Here is a 16,123-nt window from a genome sequence, read left to right on the forward strand (position 1 = left end):
ATATACCTGAGGGTGGGGAGCTTGTGGGTGGGGACCCTGCACGGCCGCGATCATCAGTGGCCTCCGAACTGCTTGAGCTTGCGGGTGGGGACCTTACACGACCACGGCCTTCAACTGCCTGTGAACTGCTGTGGCCGGCTACGGATCCTGACCTGCCGTGGGCGCCCAAGCCACCTGACCTGCCGTGGGCGTCCAAGCCACCTGACCCGCCGTGGGCGCCCAAGCCACCTGACCCGCCGTGGTCGCCCAAGCCACCTGACCTGCCGTGGGCGCCCAAGCCACCTGACTTACCGTGGCCGCCCAAGCCACCTGACCTGCCGTGGTCGCCCAAGCCACCTGACCTGCCGTGGTCGCCCAAGCCACCTGACCTACCGTGGCCGCCTAAGCCACCTGACCCGCCATGGCTGCCCGTGGCTCCTGACCCGCCATGGCTGCCCGTGGCACCTGACCCGCCATGGCTGCCCTTGGAACCTGACCCACCATGGCTATCCGTGGCACATGACCCACCGTGGCTGCCTGAGTTCCTGGATCTGCATTGGAGATCCTGTTCCTGTCTACGTCTCCAATGCACCCACCCCCCCTCCCTATCTGTACCATTTACGCCGCGAGGACGCGCCTTCCGGAAGGGGGCGTTATGTCATGATCACCGTCTGTTCCTGTCAGCTCCTGGACTCCATTTCCCATAATCCTCCCTGCCAATCACATGCACACTCCACACCAATCACCTGTTGCCACATACAGTTTAGCACCCTACCTGGACTATAAAAGACTCACACACACACCACCTGATTGCAAAGTCGTGATTTGCCCCGGTGATCATTACTAAGCGATTTCTTGTGGTCTATTTCCTGGTTTCCGTCGGATTGTTTATTCTTTGTGATTCTCTGCTGCCTGCCCTGAACCTTGCCTGTGTACTGGACTGTGTTTGTTTGCCGCCTGCCCTGATCTCTGCCTGTGACCCGATACTGTTTGTCTGCCGCCTGCCTCGACCATTGCCTGTCCTTGTTTATGTTCCTGCCTTTGCCCCTGTCTACCTGTGTAAATACTGTTCTTAATAAAGCTGCAAATGGATCCCCGCTCTGCCGACCCATCATTACGGTGGGTTTTTTTTTTGTTTGTTTGTTTGTTTTTTTTAATATGGCTGCATTCATTGTTATATTCATGATAGGCGTATGTGTATGTCAACTAGTGTATAATGCATTAAAAAAGCATGGCGTGCAGCGTGGAACCAGCCCAGTGCAAAGCCCAGGCTGCCATGCCCACACCACACTTACCCTGTATGTGTTTTTTTTTTTGTTTTGTTTTTTTTTGCTTTAAACTTGTTTAAGCTCCAAATGAATGAGAAAACAGTGAGACATGTTGTGCTGAACCAGCCGGAGACAAGGAATCCCAGGCGAAGGCACTTTGTTTCTTATCGAAAGTAACAAAACACAGAACTTATTGCGATTATTGGTGGTTAATGCTGGTTAAAATGGGTTAGGCTAAAAAGCATTACTGTGCACAGCCCCTTCTGGATTGTAGTGTGGATCACCTGTGATCGAATACATGTACCGTTACACCCCTAATAAACAGCTTCTAACAACTATTTGCACTTATTGCAGTGAACTGCTACTTTTATATAGTGTAAATAGAATGTATCGTTATTTTCACTTTGTGTAAATAGCATATCGCTATGAAAAAGCTATCATCACAGTGTAAATAGAATATATCACTTTTTTCACTTAATGCAAACAGAATATATCGCTGTTTTCACTTAGCATATATAGCTATTTGCACTTAGTGTTAATAGACACTGCCTATAAATGCACACTGCATTGAAGACATGCATGTTAATTTAGCTGGGAATCGAACCAATGATTTTGCTGTTGTTTTCCACACTTGTTTTGTTTAAAATTTTTAAAAGTTTGGTAACACTTTATTTTAGGGTTCTTTAACTAGTTGCTTATTAGCATGCATATTACTAGAATATTGGCTGTTTATTAGTAATTATTAACCATATATTAATGCCTTATTCTGCATGACCTTATTCTACAATCTTAATCCTACCCAATACCTAAACCTAACAACTAACTTACTAACTATTAATAAGCAGTAAATTAGGAATTTATTGAGGAAAAAGTCGTAGTTAATAGTGAATACATGTTCCCTATACTAAAGTGTTACCAAAAGTTTTAATAAATGTTAGTTAAAATACAGTTTATAATATTTATAAATTGTGAAAATAATAAATAAAAAATATAGGCTATATACAGTTTTAAAAACCATATGTGTGAGAAGTATTAATGTTAAAAGTTTACTGTTTTACCTGATTCGTAAAAGAATTTGAACTTAATACAAGGGATAAACTGTACTGTACATCCTTCAGTATTCAGTAAGTAGTGTGCCAGTATTCCCTTCTGAAAACAAATTGGCTTGCAAATCCTTCAGCATAAACAACAATATCTTGGAGTTACACAAACTGTGGTATCATTCCTTTGTGGTCTAGCAAACCTTTGTGAGTTTGACACGTGTATAAGCTCAGAAAACCAATGGTTACATCATCACAATTAGCTGAAAACAGCACTGGCCACAACAAGGGGTCATGTGATCATGTATTCCATACAGTCACCACGTTCTCAGAGCAGTTGGAGCCAAAATTTAATCTAAACCATGTCATCACCGAGCCACATATGTACACTTTAAATTACAGCACACTGTAGTAATTGGTCACGTCAGTGTGAGTAAAGGTGAATGTATAGGGTCTCATAGCAGGGGTTGCATCCAGGCTGAATGAGTCAGTAGGTGCTGCGAGGATCTCTGACTGCGTAGAGACTGAGAGGAGCCTGTGGTCCAACCATGTGGTCTGATTTGACCATTACATCTAAACATCATTCAGACTTTCTGCACATGACGCTTAGAAGAGGAGCATCAAGCAATCATAAATTGTCACTTCTCTGAAAGGTGCGAGACACTAAACATGGAAGCATGTTTGCTAGTCAGTGAAATCCTTCATGTTAACAAGCTAAGACTGCTTATGTCTTACGCTAGTGGCCTTAATCAATCACGCTAGGCCGACGTCTACAAATATAATGAGCATTGAGGTGTCAAATGTAGTATTTGACAGAAATCCTTGAAGCTATTAGTGTTTCTGAGGCTCCTTGTGGTGGAGGAATTCCATAAAAAAGTGAATGATTGCCATTTGTGACTAATATTGTAAAATTAACTATAAATAAAAGATGTAATCCAAAAAGTACCCTTTATCATATTCAAAAGTCCTCATTAGGCATTCAAGCCAAGTCTCGTTTCCTCTCCAAATGCAATTAAGTGTGAGCCTTTAAGGATAAAGTAAGCTTGTTAATAAGTTCACAGAGTAATGAAAAACAGCCTTTTCTTTATTGCTGAAGTGAGAATATTGAATCTAATAACAGGGCTGTGAAACATCAGCGACTCTGTGCAGTGCACCTGCCAACTTCTTGAGGTTAAAAATGGAGCCGTGTGTTTTTCTCATTACACGTGCAAACTTCAGCCTGACATCAGGGATCTCCACTACAAATAAACAGACATGATTAAATATCATGCTGTAGTGATGTTGAATATATGGCTGTTCATGCAAAGTTTAAGTACTGTCAACGGGAAAAGTCCTTGCATTGAGATGACGAAAACAAAAGTTATTCAGGATATTTCAAGCTGTAGATATGTTAAGGTCCATGTAAACTTAACATATATCTTGGGAAAAGTTAAGGTTAGAATTGTCCAAGATTAGTGAAACGTGGATATGGACATGAATACAATCTGATGACACAACAAAATCAAGGATGCTGACATCATCTACAGCATCTGTATGGCAATTTAGTCAAATAATGGTAATTTCCTCTGGCGCTTGTGGCTATATTTTCAGATTATGATGAGAAACAATTGTTCAGTATGTTCTTCAACAGTAAATTCTAAAACCTGACATCCACTCTACCTTCATTCCAGCAGCAGCAGATTCATATGCAATACAGGAGGCATATGTAACGCACAGCAGTAATAAAGCATTACACTCGTAGTGTTGCTCTGGGAGCCCATCGGTGAAAAAGAGCCCGAAAATGGCTGTGGAAACAATTTCCTCATCTGCGCCTCAGGCCAGAGATTAAAAAGTGTCAATTATAAATGATGTCAGTCTCACTTACCATGAGGAGCGTTTATGCATGAGGCTATCAGGGAGATTGAGTGGACGGCAGCGGATGATTTCAACATCGCCAGCAGCCGTTGCTCTGTGCCACTGTCCACTGCTGGATGTGACAGCCGACACATAATGAATTGCGTTTGCCAAAAACAACAGTTAGATTCACTAACATTGTTTATTGACTTTGCTGCTCACGCAAACCCCATGCCAACTGCAGAATCAGTGGAAATGCGTCTGTACAACCTGACATTTTCCACATTGGTTCAGCTTTTGGAGGGAACGCAAGCTGCTATTTGTTGATCTTGTTTGTCGAGTTTGCGCTAAAGCTCTGGCAAAGTGCTTAACTTCGACTTCAAGGGCATTTGTTTCTTCTTGGACAGGAGCCATTTTCATCAGAACCGTGTGCATAAAGCGGGCTTATTTAGCAACTGACGTGTTGCTTTGAATATGTGGCCCCCCTTGAATCCAGATGTCAGAATAAAAGAATGCCTGCACCCTGCGAAGGTCTTCTTTCTCTGTCCCAGAAAACCTGAGAGGGAAGTGAATTCCCACTGAGCAGGAGCATGGATCATGGTAATTGCCAGCGGTACCTTGGGGCCAGAGCAATGAGCTCATTATTTTTCCCAAAACCCTTAAGTCTCGCAAAACAACAGCCGGCCGACTGTGGCTCTCGGTGGGAGTCGTGGGCGTGTGTTTGTGCATGTCGGTGTCGTCTTCCAGACATCCACTCTGCTGAAGCGTCTGGAAGTTCTTATTGTTTTCATGATAACAAGCAAGTCAAATATAGCTAGTTACAAAATAAAATCATAATAACAAAACAAAAAAAAAAAAACATTTCTTACACAGATTCACGTCTCTGACTTGATAAACAATGCATTCCCTTTGAGTTGCATCTCTCTCAGTGAGGTGCTGAGGAATATAGATTATAGTATCCATCCGTCCGTCCATCTAAAAAACAATTCTTGCAAAGGTTTTCATAGAGCTCAAGCAGAGGAGGCTGTCCAGAGAGCTGATGTGAATGGGAGAGCTGACAGTCACCCGGTGTAAGTGCACTAAGCTTTCATCTGGAATAGAGGATCGTTGCTGGCATCGGTCAGTACCCAACAGATATAATGCCAAATGGAGCTTAAACAGTGTTTAATGGAGAGCACTTTTAAACTAATGCAGCTTAATATATCCTAAACAGGACAATTAGACTTCTATTTCTAATTATTTCTATTCTTCTATTTCTAACTAGTTCCTATTTTTTGGTCACACTAGTTTCTATTGGTTTTGGTACATTATAAAATCATGTACACAATAAGTGCACTTTATCAAATGATTATTTAAATATACTTAATACACACTTAATATAAAGTGTGACCCTATTTTTATTTCATTTTGTATTTGTGTATTTGTATTTGATATTTTTGATGAAATCCGAGAGTTATCTGACTCGTCCATAGACAGCAATTTAACCACCACTTTCAAGGTCCAGACATCGTTAAAATAATCCACGTGACTGCAGTGGTTCAACCTTAATTTTATGAAGTGATGAGAATACTTTTTGTGTGCAAAAACAAAAATAATGACTTTATTCATCAATATCCTCTCTTCTGTGTCATTCTCTTACGCTGTTTATGTTCAGCGCTTCCAGGTTCTATGCAAGAACAATTTTTTTTTTTTTTTTTTGCGCACAAAAAGTATTCTCGAAGGTCTTATGGGTGTGGAACGACATGAGGGTGAGTAATTAATGACAGAATTTTCATTTTTGGGTGAACTAACCCTTTAAGTAAACTGCCACATTCAATTCAAAGCAGTATTTTATATAACATTCAATGCAGGATTTACACAGAAATGTGTTCTGCTTGTATTTTTCACTGCTAGTTTTGTCTTGTCTTGTAATACTTTAAGTTAACAGTAATAACCTTGATCTGTTTTATTGCCAGAATGAGGATGTAAACCAGTGGGTTACTATTGTCCGGTCAGCCCCTGAACTACACCATTCCAGAAGCATCTTTCTTCATTGACAGTCATTCAAAGTTAACATGTTTTCTGACAAAATCAAATGAAAATGCAAGAGACATGTAAAATCACAAACATTTAATTTTATCATATTTTATATTTTACTGATTGGTGTTCTTCCCGATGCTTTTATTTGTCCTGTCTGTGCTGCCACAGCTCATCACTGCCTCTAGTGAACATCTGAGACTGTGTGTCATTGTGCTGTCATTAAGTCACATGACATGAACAGCTCAGGTGATTGGCTCAAAAGCCTCTGTGCCTAGAAATGCACTGATCCTAGTTCAGCAGTAGAGCAGGCAGACATTGAGAGTAAGTTCCCACACCCCTGCCTCTCTGTCGGATCAAACCCTGTATCCAAGGATCAGTGGCCTCCCTGAACACCCACGGTCACGGCAGGCAGCAGACGCAGGCCCTCGGGCTTTCATGTGCCGAGCAGGAAGCAGGCGGTGGGAATTAAACCGCGGCTTCTGCTGCTTCCAGTGGATGACATCTCTCTTTCATCCTGTGCCGTGGCTCTGGCCGCTGCTAAATTTCACTGTATGACGTCCACTCACTCTCTCCACACACAAGACCTTTAAATGGAGCTGCTCTGCCTTCATCTCCTCATCATTAATTACAACCACTGCGCTGATCTCTGACAGTGAAACACACAATCATCATTATAGATCTCATTCACTAGATAAAAACATTTCACATGGCGTAATCCTCCAGATTTAAGTGGTTTAGTCACAACATAACATTATCTCAGATGTTTCTCTTAAAAGTCCTAAGGGAAATAAAATACAGACACACTTTACAATGTACAATAATAACATTTGCTAACAATGCATTAACTAACATGAACTAACAATGAGTTATATATTATTACAGCTTTTGTTAACCTTTGTTAATGTTAGTTATTAAAAATGTTCATGTTAGTTCACACTTCACAGTGCATTATAACTACTGTTAACAGATACTTTTGATCTTAAAAATGTATTAGTATATGTTGAGATTAAAATGAACTAAGATTAATACTGTAGAAGTATTGTTGATTGTAAGTTTGTGTTAACTATAATGTTGTTAGCTAATGTTAACAAATGAAACCCTTGAAACCTATGAAAATTAATGCGGAATAGCTCAGATCTCCGGAGAAAAATTATTATTATTCTTCTGGACATGACTGCGATATGAACGAGATCTAATCTGTGCCGGTGCTCTCTGTTTATGCACGTATGATTGTAACTGAGCTCTTTGTGGCTGACGGTTTATTTCAGATGGATAGAACTGAAACGGATATCTGCACAGGGATGACTGTGATATGACGGTCATTTTATAAGAGAGCCAAAGAGATTAATCTCACTCCTAGGAGGTTTGTGTAGCTACAAATATTCCCAAAGCATTACCTAAACCTGGAGATTTTCCGATTCTGTTAGTGTTACTAGATCACTGCCAATAGAAGAACAAGCCAAAAGAGAACGATCATTGAAGATCACCAGTTTTGAAGTTGGTCTTGCATTAACAGGTGGTCCTGCTCTTGGCAGTCAGTCTGGATTTCGGCATATTTTAGGCTTCTTGCCAAGTACTCAACTGTCATACTGTCCATCAGAGGTGGGTAAATGAGTTATTTACGACCGATTAAGGTTGCTGGATAAAAAAAAAATAAATAAAAAAAAAATCCCAAAATCTCACCTGAGAAAACAAACAAAGCAAAGCAGCACATTCTGAGTGGTGAAAATAGTAGAAAAACAGTTTAAGAACAGACTTCATGATGTTGATTTAGTCATTTTAAACTGCATAAGTGTGTGTTTCTTAAAGGGTTTCTGAATATGAATACCATGTTTTTCAGTAGGGCTCTATTTAATCACAGCCATTGATTTTAATATAAATGCTTCTCGACATTCTTTATAATTAGTAATTACATTAGTAATTACTAATTAGTACATTAGTAATTACCATGTTATCATTTCTGAGAGATAAAATGCAATGCTCTTATTATTTTGAGCTGTATTTACTGCATTAATTGTTCAGAAAGAAAAATAAGGATGGAAGACATACAGTACATACACTACATGCACATACAATACAGTAAAAAATGGTAATGTTGAAATATTACAATTTAAAATAATATACTTTGAAATTTAATTTATTCCTGTGATGGCAAAGCTGAATTTTCAGCATTATTACTCCAGACTTCAGTGTCACATGATCCTTTGGAAATCATTCTACTATGCTAAAGAAACATTTCTTATCATTATCAGTGTTTATTATCATTGTCATTTTGGAATGTGGAAACTATTAATTTATAAAATACCCTGTTTCTCTTCCCACTAAATACATTTATTTGTCTATTTTGGGTGTATTTTATATAGAAATACTATTACAGATCATAGCCATGCTCAATTCTCATCTGACAAATTAAGCAAACTTGTCAGCTAAAGAATAAAAAACACACACACATCAACATTTCTGTAGAAAAATAGAATTTCAACAATACAGTTTGCTATGTACTTTGAAGCCACAGACTCTGTCTGAACCGCTTGTGTCCATGTTGTGTCCAATAGCATCCAACTCATTTGCAGAGTCATCTAGTGTCAGGAAAGTACTTGGCATGCATTTCTAGTGGATTAATGGAGATGTAAGTAGGCCTTCTACAGAGCCAATATATAAACAACATGATGGTTTAGCACATAAAAGGGCCATTAAAATGAAGAGACCAGGCAAATAGATAGGCTATTCTCCCAAACAAAGTACTTACAATTTCTGATAAATCAATACTACGGTGGCCGAGAGAGCTCAACGTGCTGCAAATGAAGAAAACACATGCAAATAGAAAAAACACCAGCAAATAAAGAAAACATCATCAGTTTGACAACACATGTTGTACAATACACAATACAGAGTTCATTAAGATATAAAGGAAAGACTATGGATATAAAAAGATCAGTTCAGTTAACTGTGTTTTTACTTGCTCATCAAGGAGATTAGACGTGGTTGTGACGTCTGGAAATGTTGAAGGCTTTGCTCATAAATATTAATTATGTACATTACTTTAAAATTAAAAAAAAAAAAAAATAGTCTGTGTCATGCCTCTTATTTCACAACACTTTTAAAGTGAAATGTCCAGCGAGTGGCACTAAAAGCATGTTCAGTTTTATCTGAAACAGATGAACGTGAATCTGGCGACATTTTATTATGCTGGTTGTTGTACATATCGCGACAGTTCGGAAATGAAATGTCGAGTGAGTGGCACTAAAAGGTTAATGCTCTATCGTGTTTGAAATTAACACACCACCAAACACTAAACATACTGTTAACAAAAGCAAATGTGAGATAAGAACACATTTGCTAAAGCATCAATGCCATTTAAGCTTGCTTTTATAAGTCTTCGAGCTCTTTTATCATGACTTGTGCTTCACAGGACTCGTACCCGAATGCTCCACATTGCAAGTGCAATGCTGAGATGAGCTAGCGAGTCTGCTACATAAGAAAAGCTACCAAAACACTGGAAAAACGTACCTGTATCAACATTTTTGCAAAACGCAAAATACGTACCAATATGTACATATCACAGAAGTTTCTAACAGAAACGAACACTAGAGGCAGTAAAACAGCAAGCACTTTTAATCGTTTTCAGACGATTAGGGGGGAGTGGGGTAAGATGAGCCAGTGGGTAAGTTGACCCACTCCCTGTATATTGGCAATATACTCCCTGTTCAGTGACATTTATTCATTCTTATTTAGTTTTTATTTAATTTTACTCAACAAACTCTCTGTTTAGTCTGTTTATGGGAAGGTTACAACTTTGATGTTCAACATATTGTTTCAGAAATGCAAACAATTAAAGATACTGAAATTTCAACTTCATTTGATTGGTTTTATGTTGTTTAAAACCAACCAAATGATACATGTACCGTTACATCCCTAATAAAGAACAAGTAAACAAAAATGGCAATTCTAACTAAGGTTACAATTTATTTTAATGTAACGTTGTAACAGTGTAATTACACAAATAGGTACGTTGTAACAGTGTAATTACACAAATAGGTACTGAGTAATATTAATTAACTGCAAACTATAGGGTTAAGGTTAGGGTTTAGTTTGGTTTGGGGTTAGTTGCTTGTAATTATGCATAATTTACTGTTGTTGTTATTATTATATAACTTATTATTATAGCAAGTACATGTAACTACATCACTTTAAAATAAAGTGTTACCTAAATTAAAGATAGATTCTTAAATGCATGTTGTTTTAAGGATATTTATATATTTTTACTCACAAATTATGTGATGACCCGCACTCCCACAGATGAGGCATACTGTAATTCAGCACCTGGACAGGCGGCTGGTGATTCTGATTCACACACATCCCATCAGCACAGTTACTTGTGATCTTCCCAAATTCTCCTACACAGTGGAAAACTATTCACAAATCCTTGATGTGTTGAACGGATCCAAAGCAGATGTGTTGGAGGAGGCAGGGCATGAGAAAGTGAAGCGAGTGGGAGAGAGAAATGGGAAGAGAAAATGAGAAGGACTGTGAGAAATCAGACAACCTCTTAATAAATCCAAACATATAACTGAACAAGGAAGAAGTTACAACTCTGCATGTGAAACTGTTAGTCAAAGCCACAAAGATGCAGTGCTCCTCCTGAATCAAACCAAACACTGACTCTGCTCCATTTACCCACAAATCATGATTGTTCGGCTGTTTATTTGCAGGGAGTGTAGAACCATTCACATTTCTCCTCCTCGAGATGGTGAACGGGAGCAAAGACTCTGATTTTTTCGGAGGGCGCTCTTCACCAAGGGAGGAGACGCATGAGGAGGGCGTGATGATGTGAGAGCAGTCACATGACCAAACAGGAGCCAATAAGATGAAGAGAATTCAGGTTCACTACAAAGTTTAGTGGGTCATGCCCAGCTGTGGACAGATACAGCCAATGAGATGCAGAAAGAACGCTGTGCCGCGCGGCTCCAGACAGACGAAATGTGATCGTCTTGTGTGAAACAAGCTGCATGAGAGAGAGACAGATAAAGAGAAAGAACCAGCAGCGGCAGCAGTGTGAATGGATAAGTGCTGGAAATATGGTACAATATGACACCTGACACACTTTCAACTCAATGATGAACATTGGATTGTTTTATTTATTTGTTTACTGTATAGGCTAGTTCAGCATATAGTCAACACAAACATTCATATTTAACTCCAGGGTAAGGCTAAGGAGACATTCTTCCCCTTTAAAAACACATTTAAATAGATTTCCTGAAATAGTTTCAAGTTACGCATCACCTATAGCAACAACCTGCACATCCCAGCATAAACGCTCCCCAAATAAACTGCTATTAAAGCGATTATTTCCAATGTTGTTATTATTTCCAAAATCAAATCACTTCTGAAATTAGTGAGGGTGCTCTAGAGTCTAACCTTAATACACATCTATTTCAACATTTCATATTTTTGTTTTATCCATTGCTATATGGTTATCACTATATCAATCATCGCAATTTCAAAAGTGAATCCTGCATTTATATGCAGATGGGACAATGTATTGCAGCGTGTACATGGCCGCTGGTCAAGCATGAAAAACAAAAGTTTTATTCAAATTCTGAATATATATATATATATATATATATACACATATATATATATATACACATATATATATATATATATATATATATATATATATATATATATATATATATACACAGTAAAAATTTTAAACAATATCTCAATAAACAAAAACAATTTCCAAAATGTTGACAAGACTAAGTTTTATATAACATCTGTTTAACTTATAACATTAAAGTAAGGTTAGTATTATAACTTATTATTACTTACAAAATTTTCAGTTTTACTCCAATAAGGGTGATGCAAAAATGAGTACACCCCACTGAAAGTCTCTGGAGCAAAGCTAAATTTTAGACTACAAATGTCTAATTTAACAAGAATTCAACCACAGGTGAGTCTAATTATTCATTACACAGGTGTCCAGCAGACAGTTGACTGTAAAACGGTGTTAAAACCCCTTCCCACTTCATGCTGTCAGCAATGGCACCACATGGAAGAGAAATGTCACAAGACCTAAGAAAGAAAACAATTTCTTTACACCAGAAAGGTGAAGGCTACAAGAAGATCAGCAAAGCTTTACTTATCAGTCAGAATACTGTAGCAAAAGTGGTACAAAAATTTAAAAAAGATGGAGCTGCAACCATCTCACAGAGACGTCCAGGTCGTCCACGGAAGTTAACACCTCGACAGGAGCATCTTCTGATGAGAAGGGTTGAAGAAAATTGGCATGCAAGTTCACTGCAGTTATCTAAAGAAGTAGAAAGCCAAACTGGGGTGACTATTTCCCGTGACACAATACGGCGTACACTGCAGAGAAATGGCATGCAGGGGTGCCGTCCACGAAAGAAGCCTTTCCTAAAGCCCAGGCACAAAAAAGCCTGCCTAGAGTTTGCCAGGGCCCATGCTGACAAAGATGAAGACTACTGGGACTCTATACTCCGGAGTGATGAGACCAAGATAAATGTTTTTGGAACTGATGGCTTCAAAACTGTATGGTGTCGCAAAGGTGAGGAATACAAAGAAAAATGCATGGCAGTGTCCTTATGTGGGGCTGCATGAGTGCTGCTGGTGTCGGGGAGCTGCATTTCATTGATGGCATCATAAATTCACAGATATATTGCTCTATACTGAAAGAGAAGATGCTACCATCACTCCGTGCCCTTGGTCATCGTGCACTTTTCCAACATGACAATGATCCTAAAGACACATCTAAGGCCACTGTTGGATTTCTGAAGAAGAACAGGGTGAAAGTAATTCATTGGCTCCTGATCTGAACCCAATCAAACACCTATGGGGAATTCTGAAGAGACAAGTTGAGCATCACTCTCCATCCAGCATCCAGTTTCTAAAAGAGGTCATTCTTGAAGAATGGAAAAAGATATATGTTGCAAAATGTCGCCAACTTGTTCATTCCATGCCTAGAAGACTTGGTGCTGTCATTAAAAATCATGGAGGCCAAACAAAGTACTGCGTGTAATAGTTTTTGTTGTGGTGTGTACTCATTTTTGCATCACTCTAATTTGAGTAAAACTGAAAAATGCGTAATCTAAGTTATATTATTAACCTTACTTTCATGTTATAACTTAAACAGATGTTATATTAAACTTTGTCTTGTGAACATTTTGGAAATTGTTTTTGTAATCATTGAGATATTGTTGAACAGTGGTTCAACCTTAATATTATAAAGCGACAAGAATACTTTTTGTGCGCCAAAAAAACAAAATAACGACTTTTCAACAATATCTAGTGATGGCCAATTTTAAAAACACTGCTTCGAAGCTTTACAAATCTTTTGTTTCGAATCAGTGGTCCGGAGTGCCAAAGTCACGTGATTTCAGTAAACAAGGCTTCATTACGTCATAAGTGTTTCGCAATTTCAATAGTTTACGTGGCAGTTTGATAAACGATCCAAACCACTGCTTTGAAACAAAAGATTCGTAAAGCTTCAAAGCTTCATGAAGCAGTGTTTTGAAATCAGCCATCGCTAGATATTGTTGAAAAGTCCTTATTTTTTTATTTTTTTAAAAGTATTCTCGTCGCTTTATAATATTAAGGTTGAACCACTGTACTCACATGAACTGTTTTAAATATGTTTTTAGTACCTTTCTGGGCATCTGAAAGTGTTAATTATCTTGTTGGCAATGGAGGCCTCACTGAGCCATCGGATTTTATCAAAAATATCTTAATTTGTGTTCTGAAGTTGAATGAAGGTCTTACGGGTGTAGAACAACATGAGGGTGAGTAATAAATTACACAATTTTCATTTCTGGGTGAACTAACCCCAATCTCACAAAGTTCCGCTATAATCAATGAAGCTGTCTACACTGACAATGAATCTATTGTCTACACTTTGTTATGGTGAGAAGATTTGCAAGCGTTAAGAACTCAGCACTGGACAAAAACATTTTGAGCGGTGTGTGGATGCTAACTTAAACACCTCTGATTGGCCATTGCATTCAAGAAATCAACAGACATGTTTTTGATTGGCTGCATCGCTCAACACTGCAAAGCATGTTGTAAATAGAAACCTTTGACGCTCTTCGAGCACAAACACAGATGCGCACTATATCGTTTGCCAACTCAGTTTCGCCAATATGCCACTATTGTGGAGAAAACTGATCTAAAAACAATCAGAAGCAACAGCAGGCAATGCTTTGAGTGAGAAAAATCTAAAAGTCTGTTTCCAAGGGAAGGCTATTGCTCTGCCTTACTCATGCTCCACCAATGAATGGACCCTTTTCACACTTCTGGTCATAGTTAGGTGACCTTCTACAGTGGTGAATGGAAACTACAACAAATATCATATTTGCGTTCTCATTTGCTCCAATAGCAAATGAAAAAAATCTCAATATCATTTCTATGACATAAAAAAAATATAGAGATTGATTACATTGGTCAGGAGAGAGAAAGATGTCAAATTTGCCATCACCCCTTCAGCAGTTGTATTAGAAACACTGCAGCAGCGTTAACTAATTTTCTGTAATTTAATGCCAAGGTAATAAAACACAAAGTATAGTGATGTAAATGTACATTACACTTTTGAAAAATTATAATATAAAAAAAGCTAGATGTACAATGTTAATAACAGTGGAAATGCATCACAACAGTCTGTGAAAGGGGCCATAACATGCTGAATTATTTTGTGCTGTATCCCATCAATCAATCAATCAATCAATCATATATACTATGACTGAAACTCAGGTGTTACTGAAATAAATGATTTTCAGCAGACAGTCCCTGTGGCTTTTGTTCCCATCAGATAATGAATCCAATCACCCAAAATCCTGCTTCCTGCACTCTCCCAATGGATGGAAATCTTCCATTCTCATCGCTAGACATGTAGAAGCTCAATTTAATGGAAAACGCCTTATATGAGACATGAGATAGCATTATGTATGCCCTATCTATCTATCTATCTATATATATATATATATATATATATATATATATATACATACATACATACATACACATACATACATACATACATGTCTGATATCGAATCAAAACATACAAAAACCAGACCTCAGACATCATGCCAACCAGCAACCGGCTAAAAAAAAAAAAAAAAAAACCTAAACCTAAACCTAAACCTAAATATAGCAAATCTGTTCATACAGTAGTAAAGTTATTTCATTTCATTTTCAGAATGAATTCAAATACAGGACTGTGTATTTCAACAACAGTGGAATATGACAGCAGTACAGCAGGTGTCAGAGTTCTGCTGCAGATCAGTAGATGCGCGCACACACACACACACACACACACACATACACACAATGAGCTTCTACAATACACACCGTTATCAGATGAGGGTCTATCTTCTTTTTTTTTTTTTTTTGGAATTCAAGAAAAATAAAAAACAGGTCGCGTCAATTCTTTCTAGAAACAAAACCATGATTTTAAGAAAAGAAACAATCATTCTGACAGATTTAATCAAATTCATTCTAATTATGACTAAAATACAGAGAAACCGAAAAGATACAGTTTCTAGTTTCTATGACCCATTTCTCAAAACATAGGTCACTTTTTCAAACAATTCACATAGTTTCTTTTGTAAAACGAACTTTACAAAACAAGAATGACATCTTTCTATTGTTTAAAATTCACTGAGGTATATGTTAAATGGTCCATTTTTACATTAAAATACAAAGGTATTTCCCCTTTTATATAGATGGTAATGAAAGTGAAAGACTAAACCCTGCATAGGTGTTCAGTTACATCTAATTATTTTGATAGCATTTCATTTTTGTTAGATTCTGAATGTATTTCAGTACAGCATTACTATAGAAATGTAATAAGTTGCTGTCTTATTCAGTCTTGTAATATGTTAGGTATTCAACTTGCTCTTTTCAAAACTAAATTCAAATAGGCCTGTAGGTTCACAGAGTTTTTGGTAGTGTTTATGTCTATGTTAGA

At 38.0% G+C, this 16,123-nt stretch overlaps 1 long non-coding RNA gene across 10 annotated transcripts in view; it reads right to left on the reverse strand.

The window, feature by feature from the left end:
• The window catches only part of LOC127497976 (uncharacterized), a 132,600-nt gene that overhangs the window by 17,356 nt on the left and 99,121 nt on the right, over window positions 1-16,123 (reverse strand). For 9 of the 10 annotated variants that reach the window (XR_007925727.1, XR_007925726.1, XR_007925721.1 and 6 more), the window contains one exon: window positions 10,410-10,564. This is a non-coding gene — a long non-coding RNA (uncharacterized LOC127497976). Of the gene's footprint in view, window positions 1-8,888; window positions 8,935-10,409; window positions 10,565-16,123 lie in introns of all 10 variants that reach the window. The other variant, XR_007925728.1, reaches the window with a different exon arrangement.

This window comes from Ctenopharyngodon idella, chromosome 16 (assembly GCF_019924925.1).
Source record: "Ctenopharyngodon idella isolate HZGC_01 chromosome 16, HZGC01, whole genome shotgun sequence".
Taxonomy (NCBI): Eukaryota; Metazoa; Chordata; class Actinopteri; order Cypriniformes; family Xenocyprididae; genus Ctenopharyngodon; species Ctenopharyngodon idella.